At 40.4% G+C, this 9,387-nt stretch overlaps 1 non-coding gene and 1 pseudogene across 1 annotated transcript; both read right to left on the minus strand.

The window, feature by feature from the left end:
• Positions 1 to 461: 461 nt before the first annotated feature.
• LOC103849107 lies at positions 462 to 6,828 on the minus strand (annotated as a pseudogene).
• Positions 6,829 to 8,954: 2,126 nt separating this feature from the next.
• On the minus strand, positions 8,955 to 9,062 carry LOC117126320. The gene has a single exon (XR_004448895.1). It is a non-coding gene; the product is annotated as a small nucleolar RNA R71 (small nucleolar RNA).
• Positions 9,063 to 9,387: the final 325 nt, after the last annotated feature.

Genomic DNA, 9,387 nt, shown 5'->3' on the forward strand with positions numbered 1-9,387 from the left:
ACAGATAATTTTGGTTAGTTAGGCTAAACTTGGTTCAAAATTTGGTTAATTCAGTATGAAATTTTGGGTAATTCGGTTTAAAATTTAGCTACCAATTTTTTAAAAAAATCGAACTAACCGATTACCAAACTGAACCAAAAACTAAATTTGTTTTTATAAACTTGCTGAAATGAACCGAACTTCTCATCGAACTAACCAAAATTTCGATTCAGTTCGGCAGATTCAGTTAAAAATCCCAGCTCTAGTTTGTTGTATATTGTGTACCCCTTTGTATCAAGAGTAAGGGGAGAAGAAAAGTGCAAGTAGAAAACCAATAATTCATTTTTCTTTTGATACATTAGTCGAGTAAAAATGAACATAACCACAAACGTAAAAACAGAGGAGCATCTAGAAAACACAATTAAAACTAAGAGAGACAAGACAATGAATCATAGAAAAACCAAAATTAAAGGAAAACACACTTAAGAAGGGGTTGAGAAAGAGTCAACCTTAACATTGGTACCACGAGACAAGAACTTCATGCAGATATGAGGCTTAACACCAGCTAAAGCAACTACAGAGCTTGGTAATGTCCAAATGCCTTCACCACAAATCAAGCCAGAAGCAACAGCTGAAGAATAAGCATCAGCTTTTAGTCCATTCAGCTTCCTCCATATGAACAAAATGAGACTTCCCACACACATATAAATCGTGAAGTACCCTCCGATGTGAAACGATATAGCCATAGCCATCGGTAGCGGGGTAAACCGAGCCCAATTTGGCCCCATGAGATCTTTTAAACCGTTCACAAACACTGCTGCTGCAAAGAATATGTAACAGAGCATGAGGCAGTGTTTGGGCAAAGCAGAGAACCCTTCTACCCCGAGTATTGACATGTTTCGGTAGACTAAACGCGTAAGGTCCGGGATATGCTGTCCCGGTTTGACCAAAGTGAGGAAAGGCTTTGTAGAACATCCAGAAGATGCAAGGAGAAATGACACAGCCCATAGCGGTGCCAATCGCTCGGCTAAAGAACATTGATCTCGGCGAAGCTAGTGTCATGTAACCGATTTTGAAACCTTGCATAAGATCAGACGCGGTGGAGACAAGCTCCGATGGTGAAAATGGCGAGTTTTTCGTAAGTAGAAGCTAAAGACCAGTCTGTGAGTCCGCAACCGTAGGCGTTGCAAAAGGCTAGGACTGGAGCGATTATGTACATTGTCAAGATGTGGTACCATTTGAGCTGAGGGAAGATGTGTGGAACTGTGACGATGGAGACAATAGCTATGATTACGTAACCTGTTACAGCGATCCATGATGGGATTCTATCTTTAAGGAAAAGCTTTGTTCTTCATTTGTCGTCGTAAGAAATGGTTATGGTGGTTGGTGTTGAACGGTCGTTGACAGGAAAAGCGTCTCTGTCCTTGAATTGCTTGTATAGACCAACGACAGTGCGGCCTAGGACTTTGATGAAGTTGTAGAGACCCACACACATATAAATCGTGAAGTACCCTCCGATATGAAACGATATAGCCATAGCCATCAGTAGCGGGATAAACCGAGCCCAATTTGGCCCCACGAGATCTTTTAAACCGTTCACAAACACTGCTGCTGCAAAGAATATGTAACAGAGCATGAGGCAGTGTTTGGGCAAAGCAGAGAACCCTTCTACCCCGAGTATCGACATGTTTCGGTAGACTAAACGCGTAAGGTGCGGTATATGATGTCCCGGTTTGACCAAAGTGAGGAAAGGCTTTGTAGAACATCCAGAAGATGCAAGGAGAAATGACACAGCCCATAGCGGTGCCAATCGCTCGGCTAAAGAACATTGATCTTGGCGAAGCTAGTTGATGTGCCCTGGATCGTAGAACCGGGCCAGGATGGTGCACAACTCGACCCAACCAAGGTTTTCCCATCGGATGAAGCAACCATGGTCGAGCCAGAAGCTAACTTTGGACGAGCTGGACGAAGTGACACTTATTTGGGCGAGCTGGTCGAGCTGGTCGAGCTGAATCAAAGTGACACTTACATATCTGAGCTGGATGAGCTGAGTGAGCTAAGTGACACTAGCTTAGAGCTGAATGAGCTAAGTGACACTGAAGATGGAGCTGGTTTAGTTGCTGGGCGAAATGGACCTTTTTCAGCCCAAAGAAAAATTCATAACAAATTCAATTTGGGTCAATTTTACACCAAATTCGACCAGGCCTTTGCTGATGGTCTCCTGCCCATTTGTATCAAGAAGTATCAACAAAAGGAGTCAAAGTCGTGATCATCCAAGAGCCATTCAACAACACACTTATTTCTAGTCAAAACTCTTAGTCTTTGTTTATGTTTTCTAAGTTTCTAGTTTTCTACAAAACTCTTAAGTCTTTCTTTGACTCATTGTACTATAAATAAGTAAACTCTGCCATGAATAAAATCAGTCTATGTTTTGAGTTTATTTAGTTTCTTCTCTGAGAGAGAAAGAGAGAGTTCTTCAGCTAGTTCATCGGTTTGAACCGGCTTGTTGATTTGGTGGTCAGCCAATCATCTTTGTGTGTCGTTTGGTGGTTAACCAACACACTACATTTGTTCTTAGGTGGTTAGCCTTAGATCGTGGGTATATCAAGAGCCATTCCGCATCTCTTGACGATCCTTTCAATCCATCTCAGTTCCAGAAGTGCCGTTTACCTTCTCGGATCATATCCAACACCCAGCTAAAGTGATCCTCCCTATCCTAGGGTTCTTCAGTTGGTATCAGAGCCACTTTGGCTGGTTTGTTTTCATTTCATCTTCTCATCTCTCCACGATTTTCTTTTCTTATTTCTTTTTGGATCCGGGCTGTTCCTTTACTCCCTTGTGATCGCCAGTTATTAAAAAAAAAAAAAAAAAAAGAGAAAAAAAAAATCGATCAAAATACAAAAAAAGAGTAAAAGTTTTGGCTTGAATCACTTCTGAAGAGAAATCCAGGGGGAGTGGTGGAAGAGAAACCCTGCTGGCTGAAGAGAAACCCAGCCTTAGGACAGTTAAGGCGGATCCATATCAAAATTCTCTTCATCTTTCTTTCTCTTTTGTTTTACCACAAAAGTTTGTTTTGGGTTTTGACTGCTGATTTTTTACTGCCTATCATCCTTTGAACCAGTGAAAGAACTCTGAGTGACCACCTAAAAATCGTGAGCTAAACACTTTGAGAGTGTGAGGATTTTTATTTGCTAACTCTTTTGTTAAGTGTTTTCAGGATGTTTGGACTTCTCAAGAAAGCAAAACTACAACAAGACGTCTACTTTCCTTTTAAAACCGTGTTAGAAAAAGAGCAAATGATTTTTGGAAATAAGAAACAGTTTGCTTCTAATGGGTTTGATTTTGTGCAGAAACAAAGAAATCAAAGAAAGAGGCAAAACAGGTTCGATGATGATGAGAAGTGGATCAGAAGTGGTGATCGTCCCTTCACCAAAGCCAAGAGAAGCAACCGTGATGTGTTTGATCAGAACGAGCTTCAGACTTATGCCAGCTTGGAAAAGATGTTGTATAAGGCGATTCATGTTGTCCGGCAACTCAAAAAGAAGGAAAACAACAACACTTCTTCTGCACCAAAACAGCAAAGTAATTTTTCTTCTCTTTCAAATTCTGATTTGAAAACTAATGTGTTGTCTTCTGATAAAAGCAAAGCTGTGAAACCCACAAGCAAAGCTCATTCTACCAGGTGCTTCAAATGCCATAGGATCGGTCATTATGCTAACAAGTGCCAAAATCAGAAACCGTTGGTGACTTTGGAGAATGAGAACGTTGAAACCGAGCCAGAAAAGGAAGTTCTATTGCCAATTTTCGATGACTATGCCCATAAGCCGACGGCAGGTAGTTCTGAATTGATTTTTCAGTTTGAAATGAATTCTAAAAAAGTTTTGAACAAGAATGAATTTTCTGGTCCTTTGAATGGTTTTGATATCGGCGCATATGACTTTGGTCTTGGAAGCTTTGTGTCAATACAGGAAGGGTCTGATGAAGAACAATACCGTGGTCATCAAGCCAACCAAGAAGAATCTTCTTCCATTCAAAAACCGGACCAAACTCAAGGTGAGCAATGTTCCGATTATGATTCCTTTGCTTATAACCCTTTTCTTTTTAATGTTCCAGATTTGAGGACAAATCTTTTTGAAGAGGGAGGGAATGATGTGCCCTGGATCGTAGACCCGGGCCAGGATGGTGCACAACTCGACCCAACCAAGGTTTTCCCATCGGATGAAGCAACCATGGTCGAGCCAGAAGCTAACTTTGGACGAGCTGGACGAAGTGACACTTATTTGGGCGAGCTGGTCGAGCTGGTCGAGCTGAATCAAAGTGACACTTACATATCTGAGCTGGATGAGCTGAGTGAGCTAAGTGACACTAGCTTAGAGCTGAATGAGCTAAGTGACACTGAAGATGGAGCTGGTTTAGTTGCTGGGCGAAATGGACTTTTTTCAGCCCAAAGAAAAATTCATAACAAATTCAATTTGGGTCGATTTTACACCAAATTCGACCAGGCCTTTGCTGATGGTCTCCTGCCCATTTGCATCAAGAAATATTAACAAAAGGAGTCAAAGTCGTGATCATCCAAGAGCCATTCAACAACACACTTATTTCTAGTCAAAAGTCTTACTCTTTGTTTATGTTTTCTAAGTTTCTAGTTTTCTACAAAACTCTTAAGTCTTTCTTTGACTCATTGTACTATAAATAAGTAAACTCTGCCATGAATAAAATCAGTCTATGTTTTTGAGTTTATTTAGTTTCTTCTCTGAGAGAGAGAGAGAGTTCTTTAGCTAGTTCATCGGTTTGAACCGGCTTGTTGATTTGGTGGTCAGCCAATCATCTTTGTGTGTCGTTTGGTGGTTAACCAACACACTACATTTGTTCTTATCTGGTTAGCCTTAGATCGTGGGTATATCAAGAGCCATTCCGCATCTCTTGACGATCCTTTCAATCCATCTCAGTTCCAGAAGTGCTGTTTACCTTCTCGGATGATATCCAACACCCAGCTAAAGTGATCCTCCCTATCCTAGGGTTCTTCACTAGTGAATGTAACCGATTTTGAAATCTTGCATAAGATCAGACGCGGTGGAGACAAGCCCCGATAGTGAAAATGGCGAGTTTTCCGTAAGTAGAAGCTAAGGACTAGTCTGTGAGTCCGCAACCGTAGGCGTTGCAAAAGGCTAGGACTGGAGCGATTATGTACATTGTCAAGATGTGGTACCATTTGAGGTGAGGGAAGATGTGTGGAACTGTTACGATGGAGACAATAGCTATGATTACGTAACATGTTACAGCGATCCATGATGGGATTCTATATTTAAGGAAAAGCTTTGTTCTTCGTTTGTCGTCGTAAGAAATGGTTAAGGTGGTTGGTGTTGAACGGTCGTTGACAGGAAAAGCGTCTCTGTCCTTGAATTGCTTGTATAGACCAACGACAGTGCGGTCTAGACTTTGATGAAGTTGTAGAGACCATCACCAAGAATCATAACTATATGGCTATAAACACCTGATGCATCAACCAATATTCAAGAATCAAGATTGTAATTCGTAAAAATCAATTAAACTTGTGTGTGTGTGTGTGTGTGTGTGAGAGAGAGAGAGAGAGAGAGAGAGAGAGAGAGAGAGAGAGAGAGAGAGAGAGAGAGAGAGAGAGAGAGAGAGAGTAATATATTATAGCCTTGGAGGCCTTGGAAACTACTTGAACTAAGATCAGGAGAGTACCATTTGCCTTTTTGGGCATCTATGAGAGGCCACATAACACCCTATGAGAGTATTGATCTAACTAGAAGTGACACATTGATTAGATATGGACGTATCATTCCAACACCAACATATGTAGCCGAGAAGTCGAATTAGAACCTGTTTTTATATACACAATAAAAAAATTAGTTTAAGATGAAATTGTAATTTCACCGATATGTGGACTGTGAATAGTTAGAATACTTATTTTTATAGGCTTTTAGACTAAATTTAGGGAAGTTAGCAAAACCACAGTTATCACTGGAAGTAAATAAAGAACCATTAGAAGAAACGACGAGGAACAAATGCATTCCCTAACATTCCTTAAAAAAATCACCATTCATAAGGAATAATTTTTCCTTCTTATTCACTACCTTCCTTTTTTTGTAGAGAAATAAAGAACAATTTAATTCTTTGTTAAATTTGGGATGGAACCACCATTCCTTTTCATTCCTACAATTTTATTCCTTTACATTCATTTCCTATTATTTCCTCTTGTTTCCAGAATGGTCACCGGTCAATGAAAAAAACTTCCCAAATGCTCTGACTTGCTTCCTGCAAGTGATTAACTTTCAGAACACGAGAATCATCGTAATATAATTCATGGGAATGGATCATGATCAAAAGATTCGCACTTTGTGAGCTTGGCATCTTGAGGTGTGTGGAAGCTGTTGATGTGATGAGCAGTTGCAGTACCACTAGGATATGTCAATTTGAAGTCCACTATCATAATCTGAACCAAAAAAATTCACTAGATAATAAGACTTAATGCTACAAAATGTATTAAAATGGTTTATGACCGGAGATTTAATAATGGACATATATGTACCTTTCGAAGAGGAACGACTGAGAAAAGACCGAGAAAGCTAACAATAAAGAGAAATCCAATCATCTAACCAAATGAAGATTCTTTATGTTGAGAGGAGTATTTGCTTCAGCTGATTGTTTAGCAACAACATCACTCATCCCAAAAAGATAATTACCAAACCCTCCTGTTTAAACACAAACACAGCAAAATCATCAAGTGAAACCCAACAAACAAACGTTGACTCGATCATCTGATTTTCAGAGTCTCAGGTTGTGTGAGTGAAGAACAAGTGATATACCATGGATTTAACCCATTTTCATTCATGATATATAAGTGTTTTACTATCTATATATTATATATTCTATCCTATTTGGTATGTTTTCAGGTTCAGAAGTATCTTGGAGTAAAGTGATGATTATGGAGCATTTAGGAGCTTAAAAGAGATTCATCCGAGCTGACCATTAGAGGTCGATACGAAGAAAAAGCAATCGATCGATGTACATCCTGTACCATCGATCGATGTCGAGACGCGAGACGCGCGATTTGGTTCCAGCCGACTTTAAACCCAAGGCTTCACCAAATTACAAGATTACTCCTGACGAGTTTTTAACCTAATAGTTATATACTTGCCTAAGTGTGAGGAGGCGAGAGAGTTTTTTGGCCACCATTGTATTCTTATTAGGAGAGAAAATCATAGAGAGATTTGTGATTGAAACTCCATTGATTCATCTATTATATTCTATGCAGTTTTTATCTATATTTTGTGTCATGAATTGCTTAGCTATGTCTGAGTAGTTTACTTGTTAGATTCAGGGTTCAAATAGGTTAGAGGGATTAGCCCCAACTATAGATTTGCTAAGTTGTGATATTCATTGATAGATTGTTCTTAATGCTTGTTTTAGCCTTGCTAACTAGAACATAAACCTAGGAATTTGCATGTGTCAAGCATTCTTGATCATCCTGTCCTGAATCTAATCTGTCACGCTAGGACTGCTAGAGAGAGCTAACCGCTGATCTAGGAGACTAGTGAGCATTATCAGCCTGCGCCTAAGGCTTAGCTAGAAGCATCGATCGATATTGTCTTCTGACAATCGATCGATATTTGCGAAAGGTGTATCGATCGATATCATATAGGATCATCGATTGACACTTTCTTGTGATCAAAAGATGACAATTGAGATCCAAGATCTAGTTAGTTAACCAGTGAAACATTGCCATCGCTGATCACTATGATTAAGGAGTTGAGCTCTAATATACCATGCATACAACTGTTAGACATCTATAGGATTATAATCTCCAACACCTGAATAGAAACCATGCATCTAATATCTTCCAATAAAGTTACACCCCCAATCATCTTGTTAGTCGAGCAATAGACTTGCTCAATTAGGATTGCTATTTACTTTTAAACCATAAAACAACAAACACCTAGAATTAATAACTTGACTAAATTTAATAGGTTCCATAGCTCCTTGTGGATTCGATCCTTAAGTACTGCAACTGAACCTCTTATTTGAGAGAGTAATTCACTCCTTACGGTAATTTAAGTGGTATCAAATTTGGCGCCGTTGCCGGGGAGCTTTGATCGCCATTAGATTTAGTGTTGTTGATTCTTATTCTTTTCTCTACCCCCATTCTGACACAAATTTTTTTCTTGTCTTTTCAGGTACATGCCCAACAGTACCAGAACCAACAAGGACAAACACATGCCATTCTCAGAAGATCCTGCTCACTTGGAACACACGATTCGAAAAGACTAACATTCCACATCGATCGACGCAGCAGCTTTCACATCGACCGATTCTCGCACCCAACCGTCGACCGACACCCAACCTTCATCGTCGACCGATCTACATCATTCGACATCGATCAATACTACACCACGTACATCGATCGATCATCAGTCGCGAAACATGGTTGCGATTGTTATTCTCATACATGACGAGAATGGAAACCTGTATGACCAGGATGGTCATCTACATAATGCAACAGGTCAGAAACTAGACACTCAAGGGAATGTAATCCCTGATACTGATGCTATATGAGCTGCTCAACCTGTAGAAGAGGCTGCTCAACCAAGGGCACTGGCTGACTACAATCGTCCAGATGAGTACTACGCCAACAGATCAGCTATTCGACTTCCAGAAATTCAAAAGCAGAATTTCGAGCTGAAGCCTCAGTACTACACACTCGTGTCGCAGATATCCTACTCTTGGTTACCGCACGAGCATCCTATAGACCATCTAGAGAGGTTCGAGGATCTTATCGTTGCTATTCGTATGGATGGAGTCCCCGATGACTACCTATTGTGCAAGCTCTTCAAGTATTCTCTGACTGGAGAAGGGATGCACTGACTTAAGCAGCTACCCACAAGATCTTTAACATCCTGGACCGACATCATTGCTTTCTTGCGAAACTTCTTCGATGAGGCACGCACTGAAGACTTGAGGAGCAAACTTGTTACATTCGCGCAGAAGACTGGAGAGTCTTTCAAAGATGCGTGGATAAGATTCAAGTTCTTCCAGCGAGACTGTCCACATCATGGATTCAACGAAGTGCAACTGCTGAGCACGTTCTTCAGAGGTATCGCCTTGAGGTATCAGATGGCTCTTGATACAGCTAGCGAGGGAAACTTCAACACCAGGAATCCGGTGGAAGTTGTGAGACTGATAGAAAATCTAGCAAACAGCAGCAACACCATGTCTACAGCCTCTTCTCCTTCAGCTAAGAGGAAGAAGTTTGTTGCATCCCTAGGGAAGGAGCAGATGGACGAAGTTAGAGCAAAGTTAGATATGGTTCATGAGCTTCTTAGGAAGCAGGTCTGCTTAGCTGAAGGAGAAGAGGCTGTAGACATGAAAGGAGAAGAAGATGTG

This window comes from Brassica rapa, chromosome A06 (genome assembly GCF_000309985.2).
Source record: "Brassica rapa cultivar Chiifu-401-42 chromosome A06, CAAS_Brap_v3.01, whole genome shotgun sequence".
In the NCBI taxonomy this organism is placed as follows: Eukaryota; Viridiplantae; Streptophyta; class Magnoliopsida; order Brassicales; family Brassicaceae; genus Brassica; species Brassica rapa.